Below are 22159 nucleotides of genomic sequence, written 5' to 3'. Positions count from 1 at the left end.
TCGATCCCGACCAGTGCCTCTTCATCATGCCCTTCACCTCAGACGTGTGGCACGTGACCGGACTCGTGTGCATCTCTGACGCCGAAAAACCCTATCCATGAGCGACACGAAGTGTGGTATGACGCTTAGCGGTACCAACATCACCGATGGGCACTAGATGACCGCCAAGGTGCTCGACGAGTGCTGACACAGGAACACCGTCTGCATCGCCGTGCTCCTCTTCGGTGGCCAGGACAAATCTAAACATTAAGAATGTAGGATCCAAGCATCAAGCCATGCTGACGCCAACACGGCTTCCACATCTCACTCTGCTCCCCTCGTGCTCAACGCAAGTCCACCACACCCGCAATGGCGCAATCCTATATATACACGCATCTCGGTCTCCTCACTCCCAGCAGACCACCACTGAACTCACACCACGGTACATTGCAAGCTGAAGATAGAATAGATGGACCAGCCCGGCAAGGGATACGCGTCGGTGACGACGGCGCCGCCGAAGCGGCCGGCGGGGCGGACCAAGTTCAGCGAGACGCGGCACCCGGTGTACCGCGGCGTGCGGCGTCGCGCGGGGCGGTGGGTGAGCGAGGTGCGCGAGCCCAACAAGAAGTCACGCATCTGGCTCGGCACCTTCGCCACCCCGGAGGCCGCCGCGCGCGCGCACGACGTCGCCGCCCTCGCCCTGCGCGGCCGCGGTGCCTGCCTCAACTTCGCCGACTCCGCGTCCCTGTTCGCCGTCGACCCGGCCACGCTCCGCACGCCCGAGGACATCCGCACCGCCGCCATCGCGCTCGCCGAGTCCGCGTGCCCCGCCCCCGCGGCCCAGGCGCCCGCGTCCGCGTCCGCACCGGCGATGATGACGATACAGGAGGCCGCGGGGCGCCGTACGACGACGACTACGGCTTGCAGTACCTTGATATGGACCAGCATTCCTACTACTACGATGGGATGGGTGCCGGCGGCGACTGGAATACAAACGGGGATGACGACGACGGCGCCGGAGACATGACGCTCTGGAGCCACTGATTGAGTTCGCTCGATCGATTCGCTTGCCTTGGGTGCTGCTGTGCAACGAGTACGCGAGCTAGCGTACGATGGAGAAGAAGACACGAGAAAACGAAACAGAGTTGGTAGGGAAGAAATAATCTATGCATGCACGTACTAGGAGTAAGAGCATGCACAAATGGACCGCCTTTTTTTTGGACGATCTGATCAATTTCAAATTGCCTGGAAATTATGTACTAACATGTTGGGGAATAAGGGCTTTGTATATTCAAATCAATAGTTTGAAAAATAGAAGATTCATTATTCCGTGCGTACTCTCAACGGTCATTTTTACTCCGCGTATTAGATTTGCGTCAAGTCAAATCATGCAAGCTTTGACCAAATATATACTGTATTAAAAAATATCAGCACCTGCAATATCAAACATGCATTTACCCTGTAAAACTACATTTCGTAATGAACCTAAAGTTATTGGTTTGGCATTATGAATGATGATACTTTTTGTACGAGATTTGGTCAAAGTAGAGATATTTTAACTTCAAGCAAAATTTATATGCAGGCTAAAAAAATCGGAGGAAGTACTATCGGAATTGCCTTGATCATCGAAACAAACGGACTGATCCAAGGCCCGCGTGAAGTTGATGCTCTCTTTGTTCTTTGTGAAAGCATGCATGGATGACATGCAAAGGTTGACAGCTGAGGTGACGCGTGTGGTGCAATGCTTGACCGCGTCCAAGTGCCGGTGCATGCACATGCTCTCATACAGCAGTCACACATGGTTGTGTGTACTCGCTCCATTTCCCTTCAAATAGGGTTGAGGTCACGATGCTTACTTGGGTGGAGATTAATAGTAATACTAATTTTCTTCATGCAGGTGATGAGGAAACCGTACAAGGTCAAGGTGCATGTGTTGACTAATTTACAATTATACTTTTGCACCGGCCATAATCGACGCGTTTGGATGGACGGCCCAACACACTAGTAGAAAAAGGGTCTATTGTCCCGATTCGTAAGGGCCTTTTGTCCCGGTTCCTGAACCGGGACTAAAGAGTCGGTACTAATGCCCTGTCCTTTTAGTTCCGGTTCAATCCAGAACCGAGGTAGATGGGCCTCCACGTGACCCGTGCGCGGAGCCCAGGCAGGAGGGCCTTTGGTCCCGGTTGGCATCCACGCGTCAGCATTTCTGTGGCTGGAGTTTTTGTTTTTTCTTAAAGAGGGGGGGGGGGGTTGCGGGTTTTGGCGGGTTAATTTAGGTGTTTCATATATTGTGCTAGCTAGCTATAATTAATAGAGAGAAGTGTCCTCTCTTATGTCCGTGCTTGGTCGACGCTATGTACTATACATACGTATAGAGAGGACTAGACACGCTACCTAGCTAGTAAGCAAACGAAGGAAACAGAAGATCGTCATGAACATATATGCATACAGAGAGAAGTGATATCGACCACATCTCCTTCTCCGAGAGATTGGTCGAACAACAAGTTCTCGTATATCTATCCGACACTACCGGCTACATATATATACAATAATTATCTCTTACAAATATAATCTCCTAACATACAGACGCATGGTCCACATAGTATTCTCCGTCTTCAGCGATCACGTGGTTAAGAAAGAATGCCGCCAATTCCTCTTGAATTGCTCGCATGCGAGCTGGTGCTAGGAGTTCATCCCGCTTCCGAAACATCTAATTTGAAGAAGGGGGTCAATACATATATATATGAATGAATGAAACTCAACACAAACGATGGTAATAAAATAAAATTGTGAATGTTGTTATTTATGCACTTCATATTGTTCGTCAGAGTAGCCCCGCTCACAGGTCATGTGGCGGATGGACTCGCAAATGTAGTATCCACAGAAATCATTCCCTTATTCCTGCCACAACCACTTTATAAGAAATAGAGGTCAATCAAACTGATAAGCAAGAATGCTAAATGGTATTGATGAAACTAGCGCTTGAATCACTAGGAGATGCGCGGAACATGCTACTATAGTACTTATTTTCGGGTGTCTAAATTGCAGCTTCTTCGGGAGTCTCGGAGCTTTTTTGGTAAATTTTTTCCAAACCCTGCCAGACAAAGAAAACAATTACTTGATATATCAGGAAATGAACAAAGTTGCTGATATGGTGGATAATGATCGATTTAACTTACTTCTCGAGCATTTGAGTCATGTCCGCATAGTCCTGGGGATCTTTTCGTCTTGAGTCTAAGACGGTTACTAGTCCCTGCTCAAGCTTAATCTCTAGGAGAATATAGTGAAAACTGCACACGCATGCATAACTCATCAATTACATTACTATAACCTTGACTAATATATAAGGAAAACCGAATATGCACAAGACAGTAACACTCACTTGAAGTTGTAAGGAAAGAGTATTATATCTTTGTTTTCATTTATTACCAACGATCGTAGCAAGTTGGCCTCGGTATCTGCGGCATGAAATTTAACCTCAGTTGCATCTATAAGATTTGTGTTAATGAACCCAATATCACCGATTTGTCTTTTCTTCAATTCGGCGATCTTCAATCTGCATAATATAGTGAGGATAATTGTAAACACATGCAATGAAAGAGCTGAGCTATATAGAGAGACTTAATGACAGAAGTAGTACTACTTACAGACAGTAGCAGGTGATCGTTGCTTTATCGAGGGCCAATTGATTGAAAAACTGAAAGAACTCCTCAAATGGAACAGGCAACAGTTCAATTCCAACGAGGTCATGCTCCTTTTTAACTCTCACATACAAAGTACTCCTCCCCCCAGACTCTCTGCAGATTTTCAAGTACCAATCATGCAATCTTCGCATCATCGTTGATAGAGATCTTTCATCTTTGACGAGAGGCTTCCCGTACTCGTATCTTTGTATCTGCACCTCCATGAAATCATAATGTACATCGTCGGGCAGGTAATCTCCAAGATTGCTATAACCGGGCACCATTCTCGGATCATTAGCGACGATGTCGCTAGGCACCTTGAGCGGGGGGGCACGATTGCTTCGCTTGTTCGCCGAGATGGGCAATTTGTTTCCCAGCTCGTCGTTCTTTCAGCCTTTGATCACTGACAGTACTTCCCGACCACTCCGCTTCGGCAAATTCCTTTCCAATAATGCGATCATAGTTGCCTTTCGGCGGAGACTTGGGTGGTTTTGTCAGGCAGCCAGAGTGCGCTTCGCTTTCACCGGATCTACCTTCTCCTCCGGAGGTGGATGTTTCTTTGCTTTCACCCCTTCAAACAAGTTCCTCACTTCTTCTCGCGCGATCTCGGCGTTCTCCTCCGGGGTCCTCTCGTATGGTAACTTCTCTGGAGTCTTCAGAGAAGGACCGAATCTGTATGTCCTCCCGCCTCTGGCTGTACTGCTAGACACCGGCAGAGCAGACGGAGCGGCTGTCTTCTTTACTTGCTTATGAGGCGGAGGAGAAGGACTACGATGCGCCGGAGCAGCCGGAGCGGCGGCGGGTCTCTTCCGCCCTTGCTGACGAGGCGGAGAAGAAGGAGGCTGGCTGCTCGGGCGCGCCGGCGCAGGCGGAGAAGGAGGCGGAGTGCCGCCACGCGCCGGAGAAGGAGCCGGCCAAGTGCCCTGATCGTCACTCACCGGAGGAGGAGGCGGTGGAGGAGGCGGAAGAGGAGGAGGCGGAGGCGTCCAGTTCGGAAGGTTGATGAGCTCCTTGCGCCATAGGCATGGAGTCTTCAGAGCAGAACCCAGCCGACTCTCCCCTTCACCGGTAGGGTGGTCAAGCTGGAGGTCCTCAAATCCCTCCGTTATTTCATCCACCATCACCCTAGCATATCCTTCTGGAATCGGCCGACAGTGAAAAGTTGCGCCGGGTTTAGTAGGAAAAACAGAGCCAACAGCCGTCTTGACCTTCATATTAATCCATTGTGTCATAAGGTGGCAATTTTGAGACTCCGTGATAGCATCCACGGGATAGCTGGCAGGAGCCGTCAAGACATGCTCCGGCTGAAGCAGCTCGGTGGAAGCCACGCTGCTTCTCCGCTGAGATGGCGGGGTAGCTTCGGGGGAAGCTTCGGCAGTTCGTTTGCTGCGATTTGCTTCTCGTTCCTCTATCGTTTGTACCCTAGCGTGCAGCGCCTGCAGTTGGGTCTGCTCCACTTTCTTCCTCCTCTCGTGGCATTTGTAACCGCCTACGTCCGGAAACCCAGCCTTCCACGGAATGGAGCCTGGCGTGCCTCGTGTCCGTCCAGGGTGCTCAGGATTCCCGAGGGCCATTGTGAGCTCGTCGTTCTCTCTGTCTGGAACGAACGTCCCTTGCTGCGCTGCTTCGATATAGTGCTTAAGCCTCTTGAGTTGTATTTCCATTTGCTCGTTCGTCCAAATGCACTTCCCTGATACAGGGTCCAAGTTTCTGCCAGCCCCGAAGAACCAAGTCCGGCAACGGTCTGGCCAGTTAATTATCTCTGGTTCGATCCCTTTATCAACCAGATCATTCTCAGTCTTGGCCCACTTAGGCCGGGCTATGAGGTAGCCACCTGACCCCGTGCGATGGTGATGCTTCTTCTTCGCAGCATTTTGCTTGTTTGTCGCCGACATCTTCTTACTCTTTTTCGATGTCTTGTGGGCCACAAATGCGGGCCAGTGATCTCTGATCTTCTCATATCTGCCCTTGAATTCTGGTGTCTCTTTGTTCTCGACAAACTTATTCAGCTCTTTCTTCCACCTCCTGAATAGTTCTGCCATCCTCTTAAGAGCAAAAGACTTGATTAATTTCTCTTTAATTGGCTTCTCCGGATCATCCTCTGCCGGTAGGGTGAAATTTGACTTCAGCTCAGTCCAAAGATCATTTTTCTGCATATCATTAACATAAGACACCTCAGGGTCTTCTGTAGCCGGCTTTAACCATTGCTGGATGCTGATCGGGATCTTGTCCCTAACCAGAACCCCGCACTGAGCAACAAATGCGCTCTTTGTCCGGAGGGGTTCAATCTGTTGGCCGTCGGGCGCGATTGCTATGATCTCAAACCTTTCATCCGAGCTCAACTTTCTCTTCGGGCCTCGTCTCTTTACCGAAGTTGTGCTCGATCCGGAGGGCTAGAAAAAAGAACAAAGACTTAATTAATATGTGTACATACCAAAACAATGAATGCATCAATTAGCTAGTCAGCACAAGCTTAACTAATATATATACCTGGCCGGACTCGGTTCGGTCACCGAAGACGTCATCACGGTCTCCTTCTTGCACCGACATTGGGTCACCGGAGCCGTCCTCACGGTCTCCTTCTTGCACCGGCATTAGGTCACCAGAGCCATCATAATCATAGGCAGCTGCTTCCAGACCATCGGTGTCGTTGAGAAACAACGAGCAGACGGCATCACTTCCTCGTGCGATTATGTCCCCCAACAACTCTTCTTGTACTTCGTCTCGGGCGGTGTCCATAGTTTCTACAAATATTTACAACATGGCAATTATTATTCAAACATGAAAGATGGATATATTAGTGGCAAACGTAGAACTAATATTAATTAGTGGCCTCGACGCTGCTTCTCTAGGGTTTGTTGTGGCCTCGACAACGCTTCAAGGATAAAAAAAGAAGAGGAAGAAGAAAAAAAAGAGGAGAAGAAAAAATAGAGGAGTTCTTCTCCTCTATTCTTTCTTCTCCTCTTTTTTTCTTCTTCTTCCTCTTTCTTTTTATCGGGAACGAGGGTCGTCGAGGGTCGCCGAGTGGTAGAGGAAACCCGAGCGGTGTGGCGCTTTGGCTCATCGTATGATGTATTCGCTTCCTTATCTTTTCTTTTTCTCGATTTGGTAGACATGTCCTTCACATAGATAACCTGTGCCACATCATTGGCTAGGACGAACGGTTCGTCAATGTACCCAAGATTTTTCAGATCCACAGTTGTCATTCCGTACTGTGGGTCTACCTGTACCCCGCCTCCTGACAGATTGACCCATTTACACTTAAACAAAGGGACCTTAAAATCATGTCCGTAGTCAAGTTCCCATATGTCCACTATGTAACCATAATATGTGTCCTTTCCGCTCTCGGTTGCTGCATCAAAGCGGACACCGCTGTTTTGGTTGGTGCTCTTTTGATCTTGGGCGATCGTGTAAAATGTATTCCCATTTATCTCGAATCCTTTGTAAGTCAATACAGTCAAAGATGGTCCCCTGGACAACAAGTACAGCTCATCACAAACAGTGTTGTCACCTTTGAGCCGTGTTTCCAACCAACTGCTGAAAGTCCTGATGTGTTCACATGTAATCCAGTCGTCGCACTGCTCCGGGTGTTTGGAGCACAGACTGTTCTTGTGTTCATCGACATACGGGGTCACCAAGGTAGAGTTCTGTAGAACTGTGTAGTGTGCTTGAGACCAAGAATATCCGTCCCTGCATATTATTGAGTCACTTCCAAGAGTGCCTTTTCCAGTCAGTCTCCCCTCATAGCGCGATTTAGGGAGACCTATCTTCTTAAGGCCAGGAATGAAGTCAACACAAAACCCGATGACATCCTCTGTTTGATGGCCCATGGAGATGCTTCCTTCTGGCCTAGCGCAGTTACGGACATATTTCTTTAGGACTCCCATGAACCTCTCAAAGGGGAACATATTGTGTAGAAATACGGGCCCCGGGATGACAATCTCGTCGACTAGATGAACTAGGACGTGCGTCATGATATTGAAGAAGAATGGTGGGAATACCAGCTCGAAACTAACAAGACATTGCGCCACATCACTCCTTAGCCTTGGTACGATTTCTGGATCGATCACCTTCTGAGAGATTGCATTGAGGAATGCACATAGCTTCACAATGGCTAATCGGACGTTTTCCGGTAGAAGCCCCCTCAATGCAACCGGAAGCAGTTGCGTCATAATCACGTGGCAGTCATGAGACTTTAGGTTCTGAAACTTTTTCTCTGGCATATTTATTATTCCCTTTATATTCAACGAGAAGCCAGTCGTGACCTTCATACTGAGCAGGCGTTCAAAGAAGATTTATTTCTCTTCTTTCGTAAGAGCGTAGCTGGCAGGACCTTTATACTGCTTCGGAGGCATGTCGTCTTTTTCGGGCAAACGTTGCAGGTCCTCTCGTGCCTCAGGTGTATCTTTTGTCTTCCCATACACGCCCAAGAAGCCTAGCAGGTTCACGCAAAGGTTCTTCGTCACGTGCATCACGTCGATTAAAGAGCGGACCTCTAGGTCTTTCCAGTAGGGTAGGTCCCAAAATATAGATTTCTTCTTCCACATGGGTGCGTGTCCCTCATCGTCATTCGGAACAGCTAGTCCGCCGGGACCCTTTCTAAAGATTACGTGTAAATCATTGACCATAGCAAGTACGTGATCACTGATACGCATGGTGGGCTTCTTCCGGTGATCTGCCTCGCCTTTGAAATGCTTGCCTTTCTTTCGACATTGATGGTTGGTCGGAAGAAATCGACGATGGCCCAGGTACACATTCTTCCTGCATTTGTCCAGGTATATACTTTTAGTGTCATCTAAACAGTGCGTGCATACGTGGTATCCTTTGTTTGTCTGTCCTGAAAGGTTACTGAGAGCGGACCAATCGTTGATGGTCACGAACAGCAACGCCTTTAGGTTAAATTCCTCTTGTCTGTGCTCATCCCACGTACGTACACCGTTTCCATTCCACAGCTGTAAAAGTTCTTCAACTAATGGCCTTAGGTACACATCAATGTCATTGCCGGGTTGCTTAGGGCCTTGGATGAGAACTGGCATCATAATGATCTTCCGCTTCCTGCACATCCAAGGAGGAAGGTTATACATACATAGAGTCACGGGCCAGGTGCTGTGGTTGCTGCTCTGCTCCCCGAAAGGATTAATGCCATCCGCGCTTAAAGCAAACCATACATTCCTTGGGTCCTTTGCAAACTCATCCCAGTACTTTCTCTCGATTTTTCTCCACTGCGACCCGTCAGCGGGTGCTCTCAACTTCCCGTCTTTCTTACGGTCCTCACTGTGCCATCGCATCAACTTGGCATGCTCTTCGTTTCTGAACAGACGTTTCAACCGTGGTATTATAGGAGCATACCACATCACCTTCGCAGGAACCCTCTTCCTGGGGGGCTCGCCGTCAACATCACCAGGGTCATCTCGTCTGATCTTATACCGCAATGCACCGCATACCGGGCATGCGTTCAAATCCTTTTATGCACCGCGGTAGAGGATGCAGTCATTAGGGCATGCATGTATCTTCTCCACCTCCAATCCTAGAGGGCATACAACCTTCTTTGCTGCGTATGTACTGCCGGGCAATTCGTTATCTTTTGGAAGCTTCTTCTTCAATATTTTCAGTAGCTTCTCAAATTCTTTGTCAGCCACAGCATTCTCTGCCTTCCACTGCAGCAATTCCAGTACGGTACCGAGCTTTGTGTTGCCATCTTCGCAATTGGGGTACAACCCTTTTTTGTGATCCTCTAACATGCGATCGAACTTCAGCTTCTCCTTTTGACTTTCGCATTGCGTCCTCGCATCAACAATGACCCGGCGGAGATCATCATCATCGGGCACATCGTCTGGTTCCTCTTGATCTTCAGCAGCTTCACCCATTGCAGCATCATTGGGCACATCGTCTGGTTCCTCTTGATCTTCATCAGCTCCCCCCATTACAGCATCACCGTATTCAGGGGCACATAGTTATCATCATACTCTTCTTCTTCGCCGTCTTCCATCATAACCCCTATTTCTCCGTGCCTCGTCCAAACATTATAGTGTGGCATGAAACCCTTGTAAAGCAGGTGGGAGTGAAGGATTTTCCGGTTAGAGTAAGACCTCGTATTCCCACATTCAGTGCATGGACAACACATAAAACTATTCTGCTTGTTTGCCTCAGCCGCATCGAGAAACTCATGCACGCACTTAATGTACTCGAAGGTGTGTCTGTCACCGTACATCCATTGCCGGTTCATTTGCGTGCATTATATATAATTAAGTGTCCAAATTAATAGAAGTTCATCATCACATTAAAACCAAAGTACATACATAGTTCTCATCTAACAACATATAGCTCTCCAGAGCATCTAGTTAATTAAACCATACATTGAAACTATGTAAAACATTTCAATGCGAAAACAAATGCGATCATAATCGCAAACAAGGCAACAATTGATCCAACGGCATAATGATACCAAGCCTCGATATGAATGGCATATTTTCTAATCTTTCTAATCTTCAAGCGCATTGCATCCATCTTGATCTTGTGATCATCGACGACATCCGCAACATGCAACTCCAATATCATCTTCTCCTCCTCAATTTTTTTTATTTTTTCCTTCAACAAATTGTTTTCTTCTTCAACTAAATTTAACCTCTCGACAATAGGGTCGGTTGGAATTTCCGATTCACATACATCCTACATAAGTAAAATCTATGTCACGTTAGTCGGCATAATTTTCATAAACAATAAATGAACCAATAGTTATAAAGATAATATATATACCACATCCGAATCATAGACAGGCCGAGGGCCGACGGGGGCGGATACCAAAATTGTCAGGACCCCGATTCCAAGTCACATCGATCTAGTCGGTAACACCTCATATCACTTTGCGGTCTCACGCACGGTATCCCACGGGTGTCGCCTTACCATGGCCCGGGACCGTTTGCGCCTTTTGGCTCACGTATATGATAGTGTCGCTAGCATCCATATGACAGAGAACCCGGGCCGACATGGCTAGTCATGAACCCAAAGCGGCACAGACCTACGGAGACAGGCATACATGAATCACATCGAGCATGTCGGTCATCAGCGAGTGATTCCGGGCTGTAGCACTGGGCTAGCAGGACTCCGGGGGACCCGGGCTATAGCAGGCTAGGCAGGACTCCGGAAGTCACCGCGTGACATTTCCCCGAAGGGACAGACATAGGAACGAAGTGAAACACATGCCGGCCAGTCAAGTGTCCTGAACAGTAGTGCTGGGCTAGCAGGACTCCGGTGAACCAGGCTGTAGCGGACTACTATGGCTCGAGGAACACTAGACTACATTTCCCCATAAGAAAGGCTACCAAGGATAAACAACTACATTGTCGGATCCCACTCATACCAAGCATTTCAATCATACACACAATATGCCCGATATGAGTACATACAACATGGCATCAAAACAAAACTCTACAACTCAAGTACTTTATTTAAAAGGCTACAGGGAGCCATACATAACATGTTCATACAGATAGGGGTCACATGACCCGACACTCAAGTCATACAATCATACAAGCACATGCGGAAGCAACCGGTCTGAGTACAGACACTAGAAAGAAAGAAGGCTTCTCGAAGCCTGTCTATCTACATAGGCCCCTCCATGGCCAGGATCACCACCTGGGTGGCTAGTCACTCGTCGACATCAAGGTCTACGTAGAACCCATCGAAGGGGGCGCTGTTGTCGTTTGAAAATAGTAATCAAGCAAACATGAGTACAAAGGTACTCAGCAAGTCTTACAACAGAATCTACTATACATGCTCATTCTCAAGAAGGTGGTGGGGTTATTGCAGCAAGCCAGCTTTGACTCTTGGCTAGGCTATCCTACGGAACTCCACTAGTAAAATAGTTTTCGCACACGAGTCCACTACTCACCAACACAATACTCCACCGGGGATCCTCCCTCGTCATCCTACGAGAGGGCCATCCTCGGTACTCACACTTATCTTGAGTCTTTTAGTAGTATCCATTAACTTGTCTATGAACTGTATAGGCAACCAAGTAGTCCTTTACCGCGGACGCGGCTATTCGAATAGTTTTATACCCTGCAGGGGTGTACTTCTTCATACACGCTTTCACCACTTACCGCCGTTTACACGACATGTACTCGGCAACCTTCAAGCGGAAGCCCAGCAAGGGCGTCGGCCACGGCCTACCTAAACACTTAAGTCTCTAGTCCATGTTTATCGCCTATCCAGATTCCATCCGCAGGGAGTCCGGCCGAGGTTTCAACATACGGCCCCGAACGATGTGTACAGGGTTCCCGAGACACCAAACGGGTGACTCGGTATACCGTGCCACGGTGTATCTACCGCAACATAGCCCACCCCTAGGGTCAGCGCTACGCACGGCCGCCAACACATAACCTACAAGCACCAGAAACTATTTGCAACTCCTGGACAGAGTACTAGGGTGACTAAGAAGCCGAGAGGGTCCATTGGTTTCGGGCCCAATGTACGGTAGTAACTGCATCTTAAATCACACATACAGATCTTAGTTCTTATGAACGGCCTCAATGAAACAACCCACCATGTACTCCTACATGGCCTCTCATCGATACCTTTACCAAAACATGTTCAATACATCCCTCATATTACCGACACAAGCATTTCACTCTAGCCCATCACCCAGATGAACCAGACCTGACACAACTCTAAGCATAGCAGGCATAGCAAGGTAGGAATCACATACATGGCTCAATTAACTCCTACACATGCTAGTGGGTTTCATCTAGTTACTGTGGCAATGACAGGTCATGCAGAGGATAAGGGTTCAACTACCGTAACACACAGCAGTTTGAATCGCGTTGTCTTAATGCAGTAAACCAGAGCAGAAGCGAGAACATGGGTTTGTATCGAAATGATCAATGGGTTGCTTGCCTGATGGAGTGGTAGTGGGATACCGCCCTTCAGTTGGATACTCGTGAATATCCTCAGAGGCAGAACCTACCACGAAGAACACATCGGAACACAATCAACACATGACGATATGCAACAATATGATGCATGCTATGACATGGCAATATGAATGTGTCTTGGCCTAATGCAAGTTATAACAGAAAGGAATGAACTCATTTGAATCAAAGATTCAAATATTAGCTCATTAAACATGGCCTTAATAGTGCATTTCCTTATTCTGCTTAAACAGCAAGATAAACTTGTTTTGTCATGCATGAAACCATTACAGATGGATAGATTGAATTTTTCTGATCATTTTTCATATATAAATCTTTGCATTTGGAGCTATGGTTGATTTTCTATGATTTTTAGAAGTTTTGACTATTTTCTGGAATTTCCTATTAAAGAACAAATCCAGTAATTTAATTACTGCGTCAGCATTACGTCAGGGTGACGTCAGTGGTCAACGGGGACGTCCAGGTCAAACCTGACTGGTGGGTCCCGTGTGTCAGTAGTTAATTAAGCTAATTATTTTTAATTAAAACTAATCTAATTTAGTTAATAGAGGGGGCCCACTTGTCATTGACTCAGGGGAGTCAAACTGGGGTCAAACCCCTGGTCAGCGGGGCTAATCCCGCCGCCGACTCGACGCCGGCGAGGCCCGAGACGGTGGCGCGGCTCGGAAAACGCCCACAGGGCATGGGCGAGGCCGTTCTTGGGCTCGTTGGAGAGCTCTTGCAGGCGTGCATCTAGTGGTGGTGGAGGCCGGAGACAACGACGGCGAGCTCCAAGGCGGCGGCCGGAGTTCGGCCATGTGCGGGGTTTGGGCTGCGGCGTGCAAACACGGAAACTGAGGCGCTAGCGAGGCACTACGCGATGCAGCAAGCACGTTGCATAGCACGGGATGACCAAATTGTCGCCGGAGCGACGCCGGCGACAAGCTCAAGCGGAGACGAGCTTCGGCCATGGAGGAACTATGGCCTAGAGGGTGCAAACGCGTGGGAAAGAAGAGGGGAAAAGCGGCGGAGCTCACAGGGAGGTCGATGAGCAGATCAGTGGGCTCGGGGGCGACCGGAGCGAGGCGAATCGATGAACGGCGTCCGGCAGGTACCGAGGTTGAAGACGGCGCGATAGCGGCGATGCAGGGCCTCCGGCGAAGCGTGGCTCGGTGGGGAGGGCGAGGGCGTCGTGGTGGAGCGATTTGGCTTGTCGGAGGGGCGAGGGGGTGGCTCTGGCGTCGTCTACGGCGAACGGCGGCGAGGAACGCGCTCGGGCATCGCGGGAGAGAGTGAGGGAGACGAGGGGGAGAGTGATCGAGGATGAGAGGGGGACGTGGGGGTCGCGTGGCATCCCTGGACGTCTCCAGGACGTCGGCAGAAGCAGGAGGTGGCCGGCGTGTGGCCGCGGGCGCCGGCCACGCGCTCCGCGTCCTTCTGGCGGGAGGAGGACGACGACTGGCAGCCAGTCGGCTGGGCCGAGCCAGGTGGGCTGGGCCAGCACAGGTAAGGCCCAGGTAGCTTCCCTCTATCTCTTTTATTTTTATTTGTTTCTATTTTTCTATTTAACTGTAAATGTTGGGCTTTAATTAAAATACTAAAACGTTTCCAAAAATCCTGAACATAATTTTGGGCTCTGTTTAGAATATTTCCAACAGCAAACATTTATTTTAAGAATTATTTGAGCATTTAAATTATTTTATAGCATTTAAATGCCCAAATTCAAATACTTATGATTTAATTCAATGACCTTCTATTGACCTAGAAAATTGTGCACCAATTTTGCCAGAGGTTTTAACCCAAGACAAAGAGGATGAACTTTTTAGAAGGGCATTTCAGGTTCATTGAAAATAATTTTAGTAAACCCTAGTTGTTTCCAGGGGGGTGTTGGGGGTTTCTGCTTTCCTCATTTCAAATTTAAGAGAAATTTAAACATGATGCACACTCTAATGCTTGAACTAGCTAGGGTGTGACAAAAACCATCACACTATATAAGATGCAATAATAAAAGTAAGAAAATAATACAAGTATCTATGTAAACATACAAGTAAGAATATTTTTTCCTTTCAGAAAAAAGATAAGAACAAGAGGCTCACCACGGTGGTGCCGACGATGAGCTCGGCGCGGGTGACCGACGGCGGTGAAGACGGGGACGGGGCGTGACGGACCGCTAAACCTAGACAAATATTGAGGAAAATGGAGTTTGGAGGTCGAGCTTGGAGAGGAGAAAGCTTAAGTAGTGTGGCTCGAGCATTCCATCGAACACCTTGTGTGCATAGGAGGTGAGCTAGAGCACCACCAAGCCCTCTCCCCCTTGGCCAGAAAAAACAGAGCAGTGTGCTCTACTCTTACGCGAGGGGGTATATATAGGCACCTCATTGGTCCTGGTTGGTGGCATGAACCGGGACTAAAGGGGAGCCTTTGGTCCTGGTTCAAGCCACCAATCGGGACCAATGATGGTGGGCCAGGAGCGAGACCCATTGGTCCCGGTTCGTCCCACCAATCGGGACCAAAAGGTCCAGACGAATCGGGACCAATGGCCCACGTGGTCCGGCCGGCCCACTGAGCTCATGAACCGGGTCCAATGCCCCCATTGGTCCCGGTTCTGGACTGAACCGGGACTAATAGGCTGACCCGACCTGAACCGTTGCCCCCTTTTCTACTAGTGATAATGTCAGCACTGGCTAGTGGGATTCGGTCGGTGAATCTTCTGCACTACCGTCCTTTTGGTGTTGGGTAAGGGCATCTCCGACTCCGATCCAATCCTCAAGAGCGCCCGCTGAGCTGTTTGGACTTCGGACTGTCACCATGTATATAGGCCTTTTGACAACCCTCTCAGGCCCTATTATCTTCTACTCTGCTCCTCTTTCCTTTGCATTTACACGTTTCTCGTCCGATGCTACCGTTGTACCTCTTTGACGGTTGTCCGGGTATTGCCTTACATCCGCAGCCCTCGCCCATGTGCCCGCTTGTCTTGTACTACGATATCAAACTAGGATCCGACCGCAGTCAGGTACTCCTCGCTCCCTGTCAACACCGTCCATGACGGGCACCACGTCCGTCAAGTGTTCGGTCAAGTGTCCCTGAGCTTATTTCTGAACTCCGTGTTGTTTTTTAGCGTAAGTAGGATGGCGAGATACTTGGTAAAGTAGGATGAATTGTTGTGCGATGCATAATTTTTTATACTTGTAGACTTCTCACGCAGGAGTGCAAGAGACGGAGTCTTTTGGCAGCACGTGCATGGTTTGATTCATGCGCGAAAGCACATTGCATACTACAACATACACATCATCCATGAACAACAATGTGGAGTCGTTTATTATACCATACAGAACTCTATCACCAAGTTTTGTCACGCGATTGAACTCTGTCACGAAGTTTTGTCACGCGGTTCAACGGTTGGAGGCAATATGACCATTGCGCGCGGCAACATTTGAGATTGTAAGTTTTGCTTCTTCTTCTTGCTCTACATATTGATTAGTTCACTCATTCACTCAATGCTGCTCTACATATCATGCACGGGCGTATCTAACGACAACCCGTAAATTTTTCTCCCGCATCCGTTTGCGGACAAGTGGACCAGTCCGCAGACATAGATGCGAAAGGTCGTCATCCAACCATAGCCGCATACATTTCAACCCGCATTTGAACCAACCGGGCGAACTTCATGCGAACACAACAGATTTCATTAGAATTCAGAGATAATTTACATAAAAAGGATGATATTTCGACCGTCAAACTAAAAAACTAAAAAACCTAAACCCTATACCGGACGACCACCTCGAACGCGTGGCCACCCGCCCTGCCGCACCACCGTCACCATCCGTGTCATCGCCGTTGTTGTAGTCCTCTTTCCTCCAGTGTCGGTACGTCACCGGAGGGCCGCGACATCCTTGTCCAGCGGCTGCCTGGCACTCGTGAAGTGGCCTCTCCGCCTCCTGTCGTGCCGTGTGAAGGGCTGCCACGGCCACTGCCGACATGGCCTTCGGAGCCCTGGTGGCGGCCTTGTCAAGACCGGTATTCACGGAGCAGTCGCTAAGCGACCACTCCTTTCCTATCTTGGCGAGCTCACCGTCAAGGTGGCGACAGCGCTTGGCGGTTTTCTTCACGGTGATCACGGAGCGGTCGAGCGTCCACGCGGCGGCGAGGTCTGGGTCGTTCCGAACCCATTCTGGTGCCACGTCGCTCTTGGCGAACGCGGAGCGGCAGTCGGCATTAGGCCGGTCGTACCTTGCCTTCCGTCGTGGCGCACTCCGCCTCGCACACCACGGCCCAAGAGTCAGAGGCCTCGTGTATCCGCCACCTCAGAGGTAGTAGAGGATGCGGCCCCACGCCTTCGTGATCGCCGGTGGCAGCTCCTCCTTGACCTCGCGGTGTTAGAGGCATGGCGGTGTGGTGTACCATGGCAGGGACGCTGACTCGTCCTTGATGCAACATCTGATTTGGAGTCTGTTCATCGGGAAACTACGTTCGTATTGAAGTGGCTACTTCCGAGAGGTTGCATCAGTCAGCGCCGCCCTACGTCCGTCCGGTCACATCATAGCATTGATGCCAGTCGTTGCATACTCTAGGCTAGCATGAATGTGTCGTGTTAAGCAGTGTGTGCATCGGAAGAAAACAGCGGAAGGGCGGGTGGGTTATTTTTGGTGGGCCAGGCGGTCATAAGCAGGCTTGGGAGAGGTCCGGACGTCCGCCCTGGTGGCGGCCTTGTCAAGACCGGTATTCACGGAGCAGTCGCTAAGCGACCACTCCTTTCCTATCTTGGCGAGCTCACCGTCAAGGCGGCGACAACGCTTGGCGGTTTTCTTCACGGTGATCACGGAGCGGTCGAGCGTCCACGCGGCGGCGAGGTCTGGGTCGTTCCGAACCCATTCTGGTGCCACGTCGCTCTTGGCGAACGCGGAGCGGCAGCCGGCATTAGGCCGGTCGTACCTTGCCTTCCGTCGTGGCGCACTCCGCCTCGCACACCACGACCCAAGAGTCAGAGGCGTCGTGTATCCGCCACCTCAGAGGTAGTAGAGGATGCGGCCCCACGCCTTCGTGATCGCCGGTGGCAGCTCCTCCTTGACCTCGCGGCGTTAGAGGCATGGCGGTGTGGTGTACCATGGCAGGGACGCTGACTCGTCCTTGATGCAACATCTGATTTGGAGTCTGTTCATCGGGAAACTACGTTCGTATTGAAGTGGCTACTTCCGAGAGGTTGCATCAGTCAGCGCCGCCCTTGTCCGTCCGGTCACATCATAGCATTGATGCCAATCGTTGCATACTCTAGGCTAGCATGAATGTGTCGCGTTAAGCAGTGTGTGCATCGGAAGAAAACAACGGAAGGGCGGGTGGGTTATTTTTGGTGGGCCAGGCGGTCATAAGCGGGCTTGGGAGAGGTCCGGACTTCCGCACCTCCCCCCCCCCCCCCCCCACACACACGTTTGTCTCCGGTTTGCGGGAGAAATCGTGTTCGTGCCGCGCCACAGACTGATACAGACCCGCGTTGGATGGCTTCCATGATCCGAACAACGCGGTCCGCCTTGGAGATGCCATAATAGGCAGTATATGTGGGATGACATGTGCCAGCTCCGATTTTTCTCGTATAATTGAATTGGATCTATCCATGAAAAACTTTTTAAACATTTTGTTATCTAGTTGAATTTGAACTTATTTTATCTGAACTTTGATAAATCCCGCCATGTTTGATTAAATATTTATTATGTTTGACGATAGATAGTATTTATTATGTTTGATTATTATATACATAATAAGTAATCCATAATAGAATGAAAATTATCATGCTTGTTTTTTTGTTGAGGTGATTTTCTTTATGCATGGCCACATGTTTAGGTCGATCTTTTTCCATGCATGTTGTGTGCTGAGGTAGCATGCTTTTATGTTGACAGAAATAGTTTTTCTTTGATGTGTGATAGAAATAAGTTAGTTTTTTTTAGAAGAAGAAATAAGTTAGTTTTTTTTTTAGCAACAAAAATAAGTTAGTATGTGGACAGGATTTTGATCGGCCTGCGTCATAGACCAACATATGTTGTGTAACCCAACCGGTCCGGTGGTTCTCCAGCACTCAGTACATGCTGGCAGCGCCTCCCGACTACATCCTTGCCTCGCCGGCGACTAGCCGTCGCCGCCTTCCGCCTGCCTCCGTGGCCCCACCCCTAGTTGCGCCCTTGCTCGCACACTGCGGCCGGACCCGCGCAGTCCACAGATCACAGCAGACCTGCGCGGTGGCCGGCAGTGTGCACCCTGCCTCGGGCGTCCAGCAAAGTAACAGACTGCAGCCAGCCTTCCCACGAATCAACAACACAGGTATGGTTGTTCCCCCAATTTGGCAACTTCTGATTCAAACCTTATAATTTTTTTCATTCTCTGTTGTCCAATTATGTGATTGGTAAAATGCAGGGACTGATAAGATGTATTGTTTCTTGTAGAATTGTAGAGAATAAAGAGGACTAGAGACATTGTTTCTTTTTTGGAAACAAATTGCAAGGAAAACTATGCTCAACCACCCTGTAGATTTGTAGAAAAATGTGTAAAAAAAAATCTTGTAGAATTGTAGAAGAATGTGTATTTTTTTAAGGTGGACCACTCTGTTTTCAAACCCTTGATCCACCACTGAGTGAGGGTTACCTATTTTGATATAGAAGATTTCCATAACTTTGCAATGGTATACAGAGAAAATTATACGTTTTGTCTCTCGACTCTTGGCAAAGTCTAGATTTTGTCCCACAACTTCGAAACCGGAGAACTTCCACCCTCAATTACTGAAATCGAACAAGCTTCATCGATTGTCTCGGTTTTGCATGGTTTTGATGTTGACTCAACCCGATTCTGACTAAAAATCGCATAAAATTTTCAAATCCGTGTTTTTTTTTCTAAATTACCGTAGTTTTTCAAATGCATCGACTTTTATAAAATTCACGTACTTTTTACAAGTCTGCATAATTTTTAAAAATCTGTGAACCTTTTTCAAATCCATGAACTTTTTAAAAATTCACATAAATTTTTCAACAAATGTGTGTTTGTTGTGGATAGGAAAATGTATGTGTACTCATGGGAGTAAGTACTCCAGGGCACCATATACCTCATAAATGAATGGTTTATACATCTTTATCATTTCTAATATACTTTATTAACAATTACTAGATGCCCTCAAATGAGTTTAATTGAAAATTACATTTGAAACCACATATTATATTTTATTTATAAGTAAACTGTATTTTTTGTACTAAAAAAGGTATACAACATAAATAAAGGTCTCCGATGAATTTTTCCCACGAAGCTTGCATTTTGGTATATTAAAATAATTAATAAGATATATTGAGAATGACAAAGAAGTATAATATGCTTATTTAAGAGGTATATGACATACTCCGAGAAGTACAAAGGTATATATAGAGCATGTTTGTTGTAAAAGGAGAAAAAGATACCACATACCCCCAACACAATAATAATGAGTCAAGACCCCAATAAGTCCACGTTCTTTATTTCAATATATGATATCCCAGAGTATTTAACCAAAAACTACCACAATTCATGGAAACGTGTCGAAAAACTACCACTTCACGATTTTGTGCCAAAAACTACCACTTTTGTCCTAATTTGTTGCTAAAAACTACCAAGTGTAAAAACTGCTCGCTTTGGCTCGTTTATGATAGTGTGGCCCACATGTCAGGACGGAAAAAGTCAGCATCATTAACTTTGCCGTCACCGTAGAAAGAGATCGAGACGGCGGCGGCCTTCACCGGAGGCGGAGAAGATGAACTACAACGGCGGTGCGGCCTCATCTGGAGGAGACGGCGCGACCTGCAGGGCGGCTGGGAGGTCCGGGGGAGGCGAATTCGGGGCGGCGTCTGCCGGATCTGGTGACTACGAGGCTGGACAGTGATGGGGAGGCCTGCCGGCAATGAGCCCCAGGAAGGACGGCCGCTCCGGGCGAGGCCATGGCGATGGGCAGGACGGGGCGGTTCGCTGGGCGGCAGGGCTACGCTAGGGAGGCGAGGCTGCAGGATCCGGTCGCGGTGGGGTCGGCGACTACCGACGGTGAGGGGAGACGAGCGAAGGCGCGGGCGCGGCGGGAGCTTGGGTCTACGGGTGGCTACGAGGACAGGCGGTCGCGGGCGTTAACGGTTGGCCATGAGCGCTTCGCCACGCTGGCACCTAAACAGTCGGGTCGGGCAGTCAGATTCGGGTTTAACCCAGGCAAAGCAAGCAGTTTTCACACTTGGTAGTTTTTAGTAACAGATTAGGACAAAAGTGGTAGTTTTTGGCACAAAAAGGTAAAGTGGTAGTTTTTCAACACGTTTCCATGAATTGTGATAGTTTTTGGTTAAATACTCTGATATCCCATTTGTTTTGCCACTTGTCCTTCGTCCCATTCTCGCCTACGATTATCGTAGTGCTTACAAAACCAAACCGTGTTTTAATGTGATCAATCTTAAGACGTCTCTCTCAACATAAGATGATAATTTTCTTCCCTTGATAGGTCTTCTTCCAGGCCTCAATAACCTTTTTTAGAAACGCAATAAGGAGCCAAAGGCTCGCAATATGCATGCACAGTTACCATTACGAACACACGATGCTGCCTCTATGAACGCCTTTCAGAAATTGAGCTGTTATATTTTAAAATTCACGAAGTCACTACATACATCTAGTGATTGACTTGACGCACACATCATACCACTAAAAAATAGCACCTAATAGTTTTACTACAAGAAACCTAACCATGTATGGTAGGCTTGGTTGGGCTCCACCGCTCAATTATTGATAGCACTAATTCAACTCTTAACACTTGTGCAGCCTTTGTCTTTGCCGAAACGGACGAGCTAGCTGATGTCACATCTTGTCTTGGATAGGTCTTCCACGCCTGATTGATTGATCACGATAATTCAAAACCCCAACTTATCTTGAGGGCATCTTTTGATATGTCTCTTTCATTTCATTTAAGTGAGGAGGTGTTCAATTTCAAACTTGATTCATGATTTTGATTGATTAACATTTCACAAGTTAATTGGCTGCAGCAAATCTATTTAAACATATCAGTCCTGCGCATGCTCTTATCACAAAAACTAAACGCAAACATGGAATATTGTGCTTGGTTTTAAGGTAACGCGCGTCGACTGCAAATTAAAATTTTCTAAGGTCTGCGTTGGATAGCTTTTGCGGCTCGGATAGCGTGGTCCGGATGGTTACGGGAGGTTTATGGCTTTTTGACCAAAGTGAAAAGGCTGCAAAAATAGAAGCAAAAGCTCAAACAAACAGAACCTAGTTTTGTTGAAATGGATGAGGTGAGATGTCACATTTTGTCTTATGATAGGTCTTCCACGCCTGAATGACTGGTAGCAATAATTCAAGATTCTGGCGCATCTTTTGATATATTTAGTAGTATTTGTTTATATGGATTCAGATAATATATATCTCTAAGTAATCCCGGAGTATAATTAATCTGGTTTATTGTTACGATAAAACTGTCTTACTCATTGTCCTACCATTGAAAATAAGCTACGATTAATCTGGTTTGCTCTTGTCCTGTAGGGATGAAGTACGTACGGTTGGTACACTAGAATAACATGCACAAAGAGAGCGTGC

General features: G+C 48.0%; 1 pseudogene; it reads left to right on the top strand.

The window, feature by feature from the left end:
- The first annotated feature begins 410 nt into the window (after window positions 1-410).
- Window positions 411-1245, top strand: LOC125534702 (dehydration-responsive element-binding protein 1C-like; annotated as a pseudogene).
- Window positions 1246-22159: the final 20914 nt, after the last annotated feature.

This window comes from Triticum urartu, chromosome 2A (assembly GCF_056163025.1).
Source record: "Triticum urartu cultivar PI428250 chromosome 2A, HENAU_Tu73, whole genome shotgun sequence".
Classification (NCBI taxonomy): domain Eukaryota; kingdom Viridiplantae; phylum Streptophyta; class Magnoliopsida; order Poales; family Poaceae; genus Triticum; species Triticum urartu.
Note: the sequence above shows the minus strand (reverse complement) of the source record. Positions and strands in the feature narration are given on the sequence as shown.